At 38.4% G+C, this 16,865-nt stretch overlaps 1 pseudogene; it reads right to left on the bottom strand.

Annotated features, from left to right (window-relative positions):
• Positions 1-8,404: 8,404 nt before the first annotated feature.
• On the bottom strand, positions 8,405-8,522 carry LOC129409598 (5S ribosomal RNA; annotated as a pseudogene).
• Between the last annotated feature and the right edge of the window lie 8,343 nt (positions 8,523-16,865).

Raw genomic sequence — 16,865 nt, 5'->3', positions numbered from 1 at the left:
ATTAAGTGGCGGGCCGCAAAAAATCCTTCCGAGGGCCGCAGTTGGCCCCCGGGCCGCGAGTCTGAGACCCCTGCTTTAAATGCATTCCTCAAGACAATTCATACAAACATCCAAATCTATTTCAAAATCACATAATCTGATCAAAATCCTCAAAAGAAAAAAAAATAATAATAAAAAAATAATAATAATAATTTTGCCTGATGAAGGCCTAGTGCTGAAATGTTGTTGATGTCCTAATAAAATTCACAATTTGCAAGTAAGACAGTGTACGAGATTCTTCTCTGTTCTTAGTTCCAACCAAACATGTTAATTTATTTATTTTATTTTTTTAAATCATTTAAATGAACATAATACTGTTGGTCTCTCAAAATAATATTGTTAATTGGTAAAAGAGTGCCTTGAGTAGTCTTGAAGCAACATTTTTTACTATGGATTTAATTAACATTATTGCATTTAACTGACAAAATCTTTAACATTTAAACATGTTTGTGTGGAATCACATGACAAAACATTTTTAATTAAATCCAACATTTCATTTCTTAGTGTGCAGCAGATTGGGGCTGTGGGCTTCTCTCTGCTGGTGAGCTCTCCTAAAGCTGTTACAACACTTGTTTACAGCAAAATGACTCTGATGATGCAGGAAAACACTGACAGCTACTGTCATTCAGTTTCTTTCCCCAATTAGTTTTATCACTAACCAGAGAATATGCAACTGTGAACACTTGACGGTTTTGTATAAAAGTGTTTTCTGAAGTAGTACCTTTATAAAGGATTTTGTTACGGTGGAGTTGAAAACAAAAATGTGAAATACTTACATACATAGACTTAGAAAAATTGTATTGATCCACAAGAGAAATCTTTTGGACACAGTAGCTCACACATCACAATATCTTATAATAACAAAGAGTAAAAGTATAAATAGTAATAATGATTTCAAAAATTCTAAATAAGTAGGAAACAGCAAGAGACAGCTTTACCATTGGAGACCACTGGTTCAGTATGCATAGTACATAGTAGTTGATTCAGACTTATTTAAATATGTCTTAAAAAGTGAAGACCTAAAGGACCTAATTGGACTGCAGTGACACCAGTATGACCGCAGGAAAGGTCAGGGCCATTTCGCTGAAGTTTTATGGACTTTTCAGGAGACTTCTGGATTATCTGCAGAGAAGGGGAGAGCATAGATAGTGTATTGCATTGTTGAAAGATTTATTTATTTATTTTTTAGTTGTTTTTTTTTATATTATAACATGGTTAAAAGCTCAAAAAGTCAATCTTGCTAGGGGCGCTAGTTCAAACTAAACATGCTACTGACTTATGGTTCAAAATCAGTCAATAGTATTGACAAAAAAAGACAAGTTGTGTTTCAGAAACTTCAGTATCCAGTTTTGCAGAAGAGACATGGCCTGAGGAGTACATGTAAACCATAGACTGGATATATAAATGGACATAACTAACATGCTTGCTGCCGCATTCCAAATAAGAAGTGTTCATGGGGACAGTTATTTAACATTGAGAAACTGTCGCCCCTCTCTCTGTAACTGCTGCAGTGAGTCTTGTTATTACTTTGGTCTTAACATTTTTCATATTAATCTGATGTACATGATCCTGGTGTTTTTATTTCGCCATTTGCCCGTTATTAAATTCCTATTCCTAATATGGAACTCGGCTCCAAATTTGCTCCTATTACTGCTAACCTCATGAGCTTCATTTAACGAGCCAGACATTTTTGGTTGAAGGGACTAAAGGGGTGCTCACTTATCATGTTCATTTAGAGCCTTTTATCCAGCCATGTTTGCTTTGCTGTTTTCAACCTATTCAAATCTAGTTTTCGACCTGCAGTGATTTATAAAGCCTAATATGGAATTATTGTTTTATTGTAGTCTCATTTTGAACATGCTGGGTGGTGGCCATTTGAACATTTTTAGTCAAGATTGAATGTCTTATGAAAATGGTTTAGATATTTTTGGGGGAGCAACTGACGTGCATTGTCCATTCTATAGAAGGTTATAGAATGGCCAAGCTCCCCCTGGTGCCGCTCCAGGTCACTCTCCTTTTAGTCCACTTCTTTATACAGTCTATGACGTAAATGCAGGAGTGATTGGAGAGTGGTGATTGCACATGTCCATAGAGACAGCCTGTAATACACGGTGTGGTTAGCTCTAACAGCTACCTGCCATTCGTCCATTTGAGAAGCAGAGACTACTCATTCCTGTAATGATGCAGACACTCTCTCCTGTCAGCATATTACTTATTTCTTTTCTCAAACAAGTGAAGCCAAAACTTTTAGTGAATGCAGGAACTTCTGACCCCGTTATAAGTGCTTGCATCAGTGCCAAGTTATTTTCCATTTCAAAAACAGGCTTAAAGCATCTAAAATTGTACACTTTTAGGTGTAAGATATACTTTCAATAGTGTGATATCCTATATGAAGTGATGTTTTTGAATCTTCTAAAGGACAGGATTCTTCTCAGGGTTATGTGATACATTTACACAGAATCTTTTTAGTAAATGATATAAATAATATGTTTTTATGTAAAGCTGTATGACTACTTTTTGTCATTGGTTCTTTCAATTGTGAGGTTGTCTCTAAAATGTATGTATTTGACCATTGGGAATCTTCAAAAGGATGGGATTCTAAAATTATGAATAGTAAATTATGAACAATTTTGTTTTTACGTAAATATATCCTATAAAAAGTGATGTAGGCTATTTAAATATTCAAAAAGGAGATATTCCACTTCTGGTACCATTACCAATGTTTCTTTTAGTATATTTTTTATGTATATTTCTTATTTAGTATATTTCATTGGCTGTACACACTGGCATGTTGTTGGCAATGTGAACAATTCTGAAACATGTTTGAACAATTTACAGTTCAATTAGTGAATTTAACCACTGAAATAAAATAAAGTCTGGTGCTAGTGTCATGATGAACTGGCTGCTCTAGTGGCAGACAGAGGAGCCAAATCATCACAATAAAAATGAATAGTCTATACATATTATATCATGAGTATGGTATTCTTTTATATCACACCAACTATACTAGACAGGCTGGTGCCACCTAGTGCTTCCATGCAATTTCATTTCTCTCCAGCGACTAGATCAGGAATTGGAAAACGGTAAAAGGTCTGCGAGAACTCCGGAAGTTGTAGACTGCGCACCGACCAATCAGCGAAGACCTGTGAAGCCATGACTGGGTCCCTTTTGTGGTACAGCAGCACAACAGTAAACAAAGCGGTCGAGATGGATGTAGACAAAGCCATACATTCTGTGTCGGCAACAATTCCCAAGACCGAGGCTTTAAAGTTGGAACAAAGAGAATGTTTGGTGAATTTTATCAAGAGGAAAGACATTATTGCCCTTATTCCTACAGGATTTGGGAAAAGCTACCAGGTTAGCCCCGCAATTGGTTACACAAAAAAAGTACCCACCTACCTGTTGAGTGAACGAATCCTAATACTGCAAGGTCAGACGGTTTCCGTGAAGTGAAACCACCTGTAACTATACAGGAAATACTGCCAAATGTATGAGAAAATCCAATACAGTGATGTCTTTGTACATCACTACTACCCATGTATTTAGGAAGTGAGCATGTGCGCAAAGTGGTTCCTGGTTCAGACTGGCTTCTATTGAAAAATTATTGCGTTTTTGTCTGCAACTGCTGCTTTCAGGCTCATCATTCTGGCTTCTAAAGTGTCCGTAGTAACCCGCTCTACATGATCCTGGTGTTTTTATTGAAGATATACCAATTCAGGCGCCTTCTTTCCCTGAAGTCGCCCCGGCTTGTGTTAACAGGTTGATAGACAGCTTTGATCCCCCCCCCCCCCTCCCCCCCCTTCCCTGTGGAACCAAAGGTGTGGGTAGGAAGCATAGACTCAGCTGTTACCAGACACCCTTTTTTTTTACTCGAGACAGTCCCAGTTTTGAGCCCTGTGTTCCCTGTCCCACTACATTTATCCAAAACCAGTGATTTGTCCCAGTTTTTTTCCAGGTGTCCCTATTTTGATACTCAACAACAGTAAACAGGGCAATATATAGTCATTTGTTCAGCTAAAATACAGAAAACCGTTCTTAAAAATAACTATAACGCAAAAAAAAAAAAGTCCCTCAAATTATAACTGACCCACATGAGTCGAGAATGGACAATGTTATGCGCTCATTTCACAATTTTATTTACACCAGTTAACCCAACCCACGTTTGTCCCAGTTTTGAATTTTGAAAATCTAGTAACGTGAGCATAACGTGAACGTAAAGTAAAGTGAGCATGGGGGCATTTCCAGCTCCATCAACTCTGGCTCCAAGTTGACTTTATATTGAAAAATTGTCACCCTTCTCTCTGTAACTGCTGCAGTGAGCTTCGTCATTTTGTTTTTTATTCCGCAATTTTGTCCATCAATTAAATTTGTATTCCTAATATGAAACTCATCTCCAAATGTTCTCCTATAATGTTCTAGCCTTGTGAACTTCATTTGACTGGCGCCGATCCCTATGGGTGACGTCACACTCCGTCAGTCTACCTCTATTAAACAGTCTGGTATTTACCCACTCCCGTCAGTTGATTGAGTCTAGTCTGTTTTTGTGTGATTTGCTGTGATCCCATTGAGACTGGTGCCTGTTCCCTTTCAGACCCACAGCTGCTAAAGAGCGTCTTTTCATTTCCCGTATTGATCCCAGATGTCTCTTTAACTCGACGCATTTTACAAAACACGCAATCACAAATACCCTCTTAGGAATGTTCTGAACCAAATTTACAATCACTTTCCTCATTTTAGCCCGCTGATCTCGCTTCAGTCACAAATATTTTTTGCTTAAACCAGCTGGATTTCAGCCTTGAGACTGGTAACAAAAATCAGAGACTCATGTGAGGCTCATTCTTCTTTATGATTGGATAAACGTTTTTAGATCCAAAGCACCAAATTAAAACATAGATGACTGGGACACCATGTCTAAGAATAAAACAGCAGTGGAATTGTGATCAGTAAAAGCTATATGTGAGTTGAACATGCTTTCCTTGTATTTGGGTACACAGGTAGATACGTTTATAAAGTTTAAAATCTAAATTTACACATGCAATAGCTCTATCTGGGGAGTAATTTCAGAAAGAGACCTAGTGCACAGAATTACTCAAGTGCAAATTGAAACAAAATACAACTCCAGGTATGTTTTTTTGATAAAGAAACAGTGGTTCCAGTCAATATTGGGCGACATGTCCCCTTTAAAGGTGCATTATGTAACATTTCAGCCACCTGCCACCTGAGATATTATTGCTTTGAGTAGACCAGGAGTCTCCAAAGTTTTTCCTCCAGTGAGCTACTTTTACAAAATGAAAATGCCAGAGAGCTACATATTTTAGCAATTGTAAAGAAACTTAGTATATATAAGAGCCTTGGCAAGCCTTAGACATAAACATAAAACATAAACCATGATCCATTTATCAGTGCACAAATTTAGGCATGAAAATGATACATTTACAGTGGTAATGAATCTAATTTTACTTATTCAGCACAATACACAGAATTCAGAAATCCCTTGGCGAGCTACTCTGAAGGGCTTGGAGAGCTACAGGTTGGATCCACTGCATTGATTAAACCTACCAAGCACTACGCTATATTACAATTCAGATCTGTGGAGAGCAATAAAAAGCAATAAGATCTCCATGGAGACAAGCAGGTGGCGGACCCTCCACAGGAAAAGTTGCACAGTGCGCCTTTAATGTTAAATTACAAGTCTTGGCGTGCACACGGAGATCCACAATGACTAGAAGCGACACAATCTATCAGAGCTGGAGTATATTTGTCATGTTGGGAAAAGAGGAGGAGAGAATGGGCTACCTTGTCAGTGAAAATGTAGTTCTCAGTGGCGATGGCATGCTCCGTACGTCATCTGTCTGGGGTGGGGAATAGGTTTGTGTGTGCCTTCGACTGGCAGGGGATGAAATCAATCACGTTGTATTGTTGGACTACAGTGTCTCTTGTGTCCTCAGAATACCCTCGTCAACAATGGGAAAAGGACAGTCAAAGCAGAGCCAGGGAGATCCGGAGTGATTGATGTTTTGGTCGCTCATCGATCTGTCCTTTTGAATGGCATATTGTTTTGCTTTCTGAACGCCGCAGTCCCTCAAGTAAAATGTGAAATTCTTGGCTGACCAGGTGTCCATATTAAAGGGACTGTCTCAAATGGAAGATCTTTGTTCAAGTTTCTAATAATCCAGGTTGTTGTCATTTTGTGAAATTATGATTTAATGGGTGTTTAGGTGACATTATAATCGTGCAGTTAAATGTGTTTATTTCAGTGACACATGTGGAACAAAGGAGCTCACTGGTCATATGTCATTTACAAACAAAATCATATTTCTCTCATCTCAGATTAACAAAGTTGAGTGTTTCAAGATGGTCTTCAGTCCCATGTGATATGATTGTTTTTCTTTTTTCCTTGTAAGCAGCCATGTTTGTTTTGAAATGGACAGACCATGCATGCACCTGATTGGCTAATCCACCTGTCAATCACTCCCATCTGAATTTGTCTTGAAAATATCACATTTACTACCAAATTATTACAAAATGAGTATTTAAAATGACTGAAAAAAAAAGACATTCTATATAAACTTCTATATTTCTTTATGAAGTTAATATTCACTTATTTATTATCTTATGTAAAGTGCAAACATTTAACTCCACTGACACTGAACTTTGGAATTCTGAAACTGAACCTTCTGCAGGTGGAAAGTTATCTGCACAATTCCATGTAAATAGAAAGTGAGAACTATACTTAGAGACACATTTTATGCCATACTGTGAAATATTAGCTCTAGAAAGAACATTTCCATGAAAACAAGCAGGAGAAGGCTTTCCTTCAGGCCAAAACATTAGTCAGGTTTGTGGAGATGCAAGCCTGCTAACAGTAAAAAAGCATTCATGTTTTGCAATGAAGAAAACATCCATAATGAAAGAACATACTTTTATTTTAGTCAATTTTAGCCCAAAAACTTACACAGTGTGGCTAAATTGTAACAATATTTTAGTCTTATCTTATGTACATGGGCACATTTTTTATTGGTGGGTTTGTATTTGTATTTATTTGTTAAAGGGACAATGCATATTAAAAACAAGATAATGCAAAGCAAATATCTGAACTTGTAAATATGCAGGATCAAAGCTAATGTTCATCCTTAGTCTCCAGGTTTCAGACAACATCTAGGTCATTAATATTCAATGCAATATTTCAATTTCAGTAGTAGAAATGATCAGATTTGACATTTGTGCATTTACTTTTTAGATATTTCATTGCAGAATATAATTTATTTTGCCCCCCATCTGTTATGTCATTATCACATTAAAACTGAAAATCGCCCATTTCTAAGCTATGTTTTGAAGCTGCATTAGTCATCTTGCTAATTCCTCCTTGTTACATCTCTATAGCCCCATGCTAGCATGCTAATGAAGTTGAAAAAATGCATGAGGCAGCTACGCTGGGCTCCATGTCTCATTACTGGACGTTAGCGGCGGTGGAACATTTCTATCTCTGTATCACTTACCCATGTCCTTGTCAGGGACAGGAGGGCAGCTCAGGCCAATTACCGCACACAGACGGGTCAGCACTCTGATAAGACCCCGGCAAGGTCCACAACTGTCTGTCTGCATGTATGGATTGGAATTCAATACCCAGTGATCAGTGGTAGCCTGAAGGTTGCATTAAATAATCCACAGTAAATAAAACAGTAGCTTATAAGATAAAAATTACGACAAGATGTACGTCAAAAGATGCAAGTTGGTGAAAGTTAAACTATAAGCAATTTCTGCTGGGAGGAAGTCAAGATCACAGACATGTCCTGAGGCACTAGCTCAAATGAGTTCTAGTGGACACAACGTGGTGCGCAAAAGCTTCTAACGAGTGAGAATGAAATCACATGGATGTCCAAAATCTTGTTAAAGGTGTTGCACTTTTGCTGATTAAAAATATATAGTACAATCACAACTTAACCTCTGTTGCTAGTGTCTTAACTTGCAGAGGACACAGACAAGTTCTCATTCTCAGTATATGGACAGGCCATGCCTCATGTGAAAACTCAGACCCTCCAGACTTCACTCACTGAAGCTGCAAAGGCTGCACTAGCCCTGCAGATGCTGGGATTTAAGTAAGTTTTTATTTATATAGCACTTTTCACAGATACATGTCCCAAAGACGCTTTACAGAGCATTATTCACTCACTCTATAGCCAGTGAATGTAAGCTACTGTTGTAGCCACCGCTGCCCTGGGGCAGAGTGATGGAAGCATGGCTGCCAATCTGTGCCACAAGTCCCTCCGACCACCACTAATACACCTGCACACTCCACTTTCATACTAGGCAATGTGGGTGAAGAGCCTTGCCTAAACACAATGACAGTTTTTTCAACTGGGTCCCACTGTGGCACCAGATTTTCCCAGTGGTCTCCCATTCAAGTACTAACCAGGCCTGGCCTTGCTTAGCTTCTAAGATCTGACGGGATCAGGCTTTGACAAGCCGGTATGGCCATGGTTTAGGAAGTGACCATTCATCAGAGAGAGGCGTTTTAGAGATTGGAAATGGCAGCCCCTCATTCTGAGGTTCATTCTGCTTTTTGAGTGGCTAATTGTCTTGAGAACCAAAACACCAGCAACTTGTCCATGATGACCAATAAATCAGCATTACAATTGTGATCTGTAAAAGAAATAATTGATTTGGACATATTCATCTTATAGCTAGGTACACAGACTGGTTATGTTTTAAATATCCTGTGAGTCTGCAGTGATTGGCTGAAATGAGATGCATTTCCAATCACAGAGCAGCATTAAGGTTTAAGAGGAAGTCAAAGGCAAAGCATCAGAGCAAACTGCCACACTGACAGATGTACTTTAACCTATTTTAGAGTCAATATGGACTATTTTTTTATACACTTATATTATACTAGTATGATATAATGTATGGTGATTTTCGCATGCCTACTAAACTATGTCACTGTAAACGGCACCACAACAAAGTGGTGTGTTGCTGGACTATATAAGTCAATTTTGTACAATATGTCTCCTTCAACTATTGGAAAAGGGCAAATCACAACTGGCACACAGTTACACTGCTCTATAACTTTTGTGAATCAAACTGCACTAAACTATTCTTGAGGCCATTTAAGGACAGACATTACAAACCTGAGACGACTGCACGATGAAAAGTCAAGTTGGAATGATGCATGAATTCTCTCCGAAAGACTGTGTCTCATTATTGGACAAAGCCTCCTCACCTCCTCCTCCTCCCTCACTCACTGACGTCCTCCTCTCAGACAGCAGGCTTTCTCAGGCCAATTACTGCTCATATGACAGAGACTGGGTCACCACGGAAACAGTGCACTGTCAAGGCAGGGAACACTCTTCATGCATACATGTATTCAGCCCATAAGCGACTGTCTGCTAACTATTTGTTAATGAAAAGTTTATTATGTAACAGCTATAGCATTAGTGCAGCATTATGCATTTATTATATGCTGCTAATGGTTTTGCTCCGATGCACGGCGCTAATAGAAACAGATTGCTTTCGTTCAACCTTGACTTGTCTTTCACCCACTACAATGCTGCACGCGCAGATGGAACTGGGTCCATGTGACTAGAGGAGATTTAACAGAGACTAGTGGGACTAAACTGCTAAACTGTCTATATGGTGTTTTAATAGCATCATCTACTGTTCCTAGTCCTTTATTTTTTCAGTTTTAAAGCAAACTACCTCCATAAATATTAGATAATGGAGCAGAGTGGAGTAACGCCTCACTCAGACGGCACCCGGTCCAGCTGCGACTGCAGTGTGGGAGCGGTTTGGTCGTGGTGTGACACTCAGACTCACATGGTGCTCTGCTGTGCTGCTGTGTCACTGCCTTTGAAAGCTCAAGAGCTATTGTTCACAATATCTATTCACTTGTTCAGAGGAAAAAATGGTGTGCGGATGGAGCCACGCATCATTCACACTTAGTTTTGAGAATTTTGACACTTAAGGCAAGCGGAGGGAGCATATAACTTTCAAAATACATGGAAAGCATACGTTTGTCATTGTTAGTCCACTATTACCATCAGCACAAGATATTTCTGGGGCAGTAATGTCTTAATTTGAAGGAGCCCAGGTTCAGAACATAGACTGTAGAACAGAAGTGAACTAAAGGCCCTGTCACAGCTTGACAATTTACCCAGCATATGCCGATCTATGAAAAATTTGGCAAATACGTTAGCGTATGTCGAATAAGTTATAGGTTAGTTAGCGTTTGGCAGCAACCAAATGACGCTCAGTTAGACTGGCAGTATTAGTGGCTAATCTGCAACAAGGAACCATATTTGGAAATCCAAGTGTGGAAACAAAACCAACGAGCCGGTTGAAGGTACATGCCCCTTCCTGTTCATACTTCTGTTTTGGCAGAGGGCGGGCACTTAGCAACAAGGCTGCCAATCAACCTGTTGCTAACGAGTGACCTCTGGGAAAGCAGACACTGGACTGGTCTGTTATTAACATTCATATCTTGATATAGGGACAAAATAACAATGCAGAAAACTAATATTTTAACAGCAAAATGACATGGCTCACTGCAGCGGTGAATTGCAGAGCTTGACGAACCACTTAGCGCCCATACTCACTTCCTATTTGGAACAGAGCGCCTAGCATGTTATCTATGTCCATTTATATATACAGTCTATGGTTCACAAAGCAAAAGGTAGTAACAACCCGTTGTATAAAAAGTGCAGAGATGCCAGGCAAACAGTAACCCTAAAGATCCTATATTACACAAAATGGACTCTTGTGAACTAGTCATGATATAAAGTTGTTACCTGGAGTTGTGTTCTGTTTCAATCACACATCCTTATGTAATCCTGTTTTTGAGTCTGTCATCTAAAGCTCATAATGCTCATTTCCACCTTGTGACGTCATGAATTAGTAGTTTACAAGTTAACATCTACCTTTTACCTTTTGTTCAGTAGAGATTGGCAATTCCAGGGGTAAAATTATCCAAATGATTCTATTAAAGGTGTGTGGAGTTTAAAAACACAGTGGAGCACTTCTTGTATTACCACACAACACCACCAGGTGGAAAAGAGTGTTTTCTTGAAGAACTCAGCCTAAATATGCAGGATTTCTGTGTTAAACTTGTGTGAAAAAAACAAACCAAAACTGAAATCCAGGTATGTTTGTGATGAGGAAACAACACTGTAACATAGAAATCAGAGAATAGCGTGATATGGACCCTTTAAGATAACAGAAGAACAGAAGTAGATCCCCACCTGGAACGAGCGACTGTCTGAACTTGGTAAACACGTCCCCACACACAGGCACGCTCAGGCATAGGGAGGATAGACAGAGACGTGTGAGACGAGTGAATCACAGCTTAGACAGTGAAAGGCAGTTGGCAGAGAAGGCGCCTTGACAATTAGCAGCCCGTTGTATCAGACTGACAAGATGCTGACCCACAAGATGTTGTCATATCCCGGGGACAACAAGCTCCATGCACACTGTTGCTCATTGCTCGGTTGCCTGTGGCTTCTCCAGGGAAAATGGACAGATAGTCTTAAATATTTGACATGAGGAAAGTTGGGGGTGTTTTGTGTTCTCGAGGTTCAGTACGTATGTTGGGTAAGTAGAATGCAGCAAGTAAACAAACATTATATATTCCATAGTAAAATCTGATACAATATATTTAAGACACAATACATTACACTTCCGTTTTAGCAAATGAATCCTTAATGTTTTAATATTTTTATGACACAAAAGATGGTACAAAAGTCACATTTGCACTATGTAACTTTGCCTGTAATTTTCCATAGTGTGGCATTAAATGTATCTTTCCATGGTAGATGATGCCTTCAGCAGAAAAATGGCATACAGTAGTGCACCTTTAAATTGTGTTTTCATCCAAAGTTGATCCCAAATGTTTGATTTCCATACACACAAATAGAACCAGGGACGTGTTGTTAAAATCTGCAAAAAGACATAGTGCACCTTAAAACAACAACAACAACAAAAAGTATCTTAAGATCATCAATGATTATTTTCAGATCTATGTTATAATGTTGTTTCCTCATCAAAACATACTCAGAGTTGTGTTTTCATTCACACGTTTAGTCTGGGTTCTTCTCTCAAACTGAAAACACTCTGTTCCACCTTGTGATGTCATGTGGTAATACAGGAAGTGCTCCACTGTGTTTCTGAACTTCATAGACCTTCATTAGAATCATTTGGATGATTTTAGCCCTGGAATTGCCAATCTGTACTCAACTAAAGGTGCACAAGGTGGAATGTTTTGAGGAGGTAATAAAGTTGTAACATGGTTTTAAGTTCACAAGAGTCAATTTTAATATAATCTTATAATAATAAGGTCCTCAATATAAGACCTTTAATGACTGATTACTTAAGTTAGCTTTTAGGGCATCACATTTCTTCTCATAATCTCTGCCCATTTAGCACAAATGTTGAAAGAAGGTCTTTCATGAAATAAATGGATTCCCTGAAATATAGTGTTTATCAGAAAGTGGTTTCCATTAGCATACCTAGCCCTGGTATGAAAGACTATCAGAAGTGGTAAGGCCATTAAAAAATAACTGATTTATCTTTTTTTTTTTCCGTGATTGTACTTCATTTGCAACACTAAATGATATCAGTCTCAGCCAACCCAAGGCCTTTTCATGTTAAACGGATAGCCACATTAAGATGGAAAAGGTTCATTTGGATTTCTAATATTTCATTGCTTTACTGCTTTTTGAAAGCTGTTCATACAGACTTTGATTTAAAAAAAAGAAAAAGCAATACAATACCTGAAAGAGGGCTGAACAATTTGGGGAAAAATATCTAATTGTGATTTTTTTCAGACAAGCATTGCAATTATGATTTGATTTGCAATTTATGTGTTAATAGTAGGATTGTGTTCAAAGTTCATATTTTGTCCGGAAGATCTGACAAAAAGAGTGAAATATTAACTAACCAAAAAATACAACTGTCCCATTTTTTATTCCTCTCACGTGTTTGTCTTAAATTGTAATTTTCACATTACCGGCTACCAGTTACCTTTTGTTAAGTAGAGAATGACAATTCCAGGGCGGAAATCATTCAAATGATTCTAGTGAAGGTGTATAGAGTTTAAAAACTCAGGGGAGCATTTACTGTATTACTACATGACATCATAAAGTGGAACAGAGTGTTTTCTATTTAACAGAGGTCAGAGTCAGAGGTGGGACCAAGTCTTTGTTTTGTGAGTCTCAAGTTTCAAGTCTTTGACCTTATGTCTGAGTCAAGCCAGTCGTCTGCTTTGAGCTTCAAGTCATTTCAAGTTTTTAAACCAAAGTACAGCTTAGATTTTTGCAATTTATATAACTTTTAAGATAAATTGTATTTGAAAAATCATATATATATATTAATATTTATATAAGAGTGGTAGAAATGCAAATTTTCCTTTTTAAATGTCTTGACAAGATCTTAGAGTGAATCATTACAGTCAGAATAGAAAGAATTCAGATTTAAAAGTGCTTCTCAAGTCACAGGCCTCAAGGTCCAAGTCAAGTCCCAAGTCTTCGTCCATTTTGTCAAGTCAAGTCTCAAATTCTAAAAATAGTGACTCAAGTCTGACTCGAGTCCAAGTCACGACTTACCCGTCCCCACCTCTGACAGAAGTACTTGATCCCTAACACTAATTATGCAGGGTGTGTGCAGTTAAAGTGTGTAGGACAGGTTTTGACGATTCCCTAAATTCTACATAATTTGATGGGATAATACTTGTTGTAAATATAAATTATCCTTTTACATCAATCAATTAAGCGGTTTGTGAAGAAAAGTTGAAAAATATGTTGAAAATCACAGGAAGAGAATAGCGAATACCACAATTTATACTTACAAAACACATTTTTCTGATACTTTAAACTTGATTTTAAACAAATAAAGGTGTTTCCGTATAAATATATTTGTCAGATAATAATCTCTGTGTACATTATTTTGGCCTAGCTATTAAGTAAAATTTGAAACCTAAAAATTGTCCAAACTGGGAAAGAAAGTGTAACATGTTTTGTAAAATCTTAAATATAATGATCTTAACTGTGTTTTAATCAAATGTGTAGTCCAACCTGACATTGGCACTGTAACTTGTGTGAACAAAACAAAACACAGCTCCAGGTAGGTTTTAGATGAGGAAACAATAATATAGCATAGATCAGAAAACAGTATAATATGGGCCCTTTAAAGCTAAAAAGTTAGTTTATTCTAACACTGGACCTTTACGTGATTTTCATAGTCTCTCTTTGTCATAAACGCACCATGCCTGCTGTGTTCTAAATAAGTTTGGAGGTGCCTGAAACCAGATCGCGGCTGTGGAGAGAGGATGTGATGCGGCGCGCGCTGGACAAGATGGCTGCCCCGGGCCTGTAATGAGAGGTGACAGTGTGAATGACATTACAGCTAATTAATCCACGCTTGACCACGTGCGCTAACGACGGGCACAGCGCACGGAGCCGCAGCGCACAGTGGTGGTATAGAACACAATGAAATCAGCTCAAGGCCAGGCTAGGACCTCACGCACGCAAGAGTGGAGGAAGCGAGTTTGATTTAATGTTAGGAAGAGAGGGTGTGATTAGAATGAAAAGTGTCTGTTAATGTGAAAGATGAATGAATGTACCTGAGCATGCCTCAATAACACATTCTGAAGTGTGATATATTGTTTCTGACTATATCATGATAGATAGTAATACTAAAATTAATTAATATCTGACTAAATGCTCAGTCATCCAGTTGGATCCATAACAAAAGAAAATTTAATTCTGTCAAGTTTTTTTGAGTGAAGACGTTTTGCAGCTCATCCAAGCTGCTTTTTCAGTTCTGGTCAGAATGTTGGTGGACACTACCTTATGTCTGCCTGAAGGGAGGAACTAACTACACTGAAACTACTCTGAAACTAACACACCTACTTGTTTACACTTTCTGTTTGTTAGCTAAGGCAAAAGAAGAAATCCAATTTCTTAACTGGACAAAAGTTTATATGGTTGAATTCCCAGCTCATCCAAGCTGCTTCTTCAGTTCTGAAGAAGCATTCCAGATGAAGCAAAGCATTCCAGACAAAGCCATAACATCTGCACAAAGAAAAGTGTTTGACAGACCCTACACCAGAAAAGTTACACAATGCACCTTTAACCTTTAATTTTACCTTCAGAAAGAATGGGGGGCTTCCACATGGCTCCAATCCTGCTTCGATGAGCTGCGAAACATATTCGACCAAATTAAACTTTTGTCCAGTTGACAAATTGAATTCCTTCTTTTGCCATGGATTCTACCTGGACGACTGAGGGATTGTGCACATGTTTGTTAGCTAGGTCTATTGAACTGCACAGTCATATTAGTATAATGGTTCAGGTCACTGATGGAGCCTTTCCCACCTCTGAGCATGCCAACTATCACTATTGTTTTCCTTGTTTGGATTTAGGTCTGAGGATGGAGTTGTAAATAGGAGAGAGACGATGTCTAAGTCCCTCATTCCTTCTTAAGATAAAATTAAAGTTAAAGGTGCATTGTGTAACTTCTCTGGTGTAAGGTCTTCCAAATGCTTTTCTTTGTGGAGATAATATTGCTTTGTCTGGAATGTTTCACAGTATGGCATTAAACCTTTCTATCTTCATAGAAAGGGGCCAAGTCAGACCAAGTAAGAGGTCAGATCTGTGGAGAGGCAACCTAGTCAGAATACCTGTTTTACTACGTATTTTTGAGCAATAAAATCACTGTAATTGAATAAATGTAAGGTAGAGCTGTTTAATGCCATACTGTGGAACATTCCCAGAAGAGCAATGACATTTAGATAGAAACAAGCAGCTGACTGACCCGACACCAGAAAGGTTACACAATGCATCTTTAACTTTAATTTTAAAGTTAAAAATAAACCCCACCATTTTTTCAGCAGCTCTCAAGAAAAAATAAAACTACTTTTACTTTTCAGTCCTGTTCAAAATATAGTTAAGTAGAAAGTATTTAAGTACAGTACTTCACTACTTTTACTTGGTTACGCTCCACCATTGGTTGTTGGTGCTTGGCTGGACCAATGGAGTAGATAGGCAGGCTTGCTTCCATCAGTCTACCCCAGGGCAGTGCTGGCTACATAAGTAACTCACCAAAACTGAGTATGGAGTGACTAAATAATAGCTAAAGTGGAGCGCTTTGAGAGGCTTTGACAAATCTGTAAAGGTCAGTGTAAGTTTGAAGTTAAGGTCAACCCGAAGATTGTTGTTGAGAACTGAACTGCAGTAAATGAAATGGCCTCCAATCGCAACGTAACAATAACTCCAAATTACCGATTGTCACAGGGTCAGACCACAATTTGTTTTGGTATCAACATATTCCCCAACCCTATTCATCTGCAAAAAATGTGCTTGTGTAATTGACTATCAGCAGCGCTTTTGTCAGGGAGAAAATCATATTGGGATTGTCATAAAAAGAATACTGTTGACAGACTAAAAAGCACAGTTGGAATTGTACTCAGACGATTTATACAACAAGGACCCAAAATCAAATGCATCCACTTTTAAACACTGGAAACTGCTTTTCCTTTCAAACCACTCTTGAGTTCTTACCCAATTTAGCCTGCACCATGAGACAGAGTGTGAGCTAACAGCGTCTTTAAACAATCTTTTCTACTTCACAACAGCATGCATTTTTCATCAGAAACATTGCATCTGCTCGTAATGTGTTTTGTATCTCTCATGCGTCGTTTGTTTACACGGCGACGGCGCTAACAAATGTCAGGATTGGACCATTCTGTTCCTCAACCTCATCAGCTTAAGGTCACGCAATAAAAATGTCTGTGGCTTTCCCGGCATACAGACACAGCTAGCGACGTTGAATCGGAGCGG

Source organism: Boleophthalmus pectinirostris, unplaced genomic scaffold (assembly GCF_026225935.1).
Source record: "Boleophthalmus pectinirostris isolate CB_2022bp ecotype Guang Dong unplaced genomic scaffold, ASM2622593v1 HiC_scaffold_2, whole genome shotgun sequence".
Lineage (NCBI taxonomy): Eukaryota > Metazoa > Chordata > Actinopteri > Gobiiformes > Gobiidae > Boleophthalmus > Boleophthalmus pectinirostris.
Note: the sequence above shows the minus strand (reverse complement) of the source record. Positions and strands in the feature narration are given on the sequence as shown.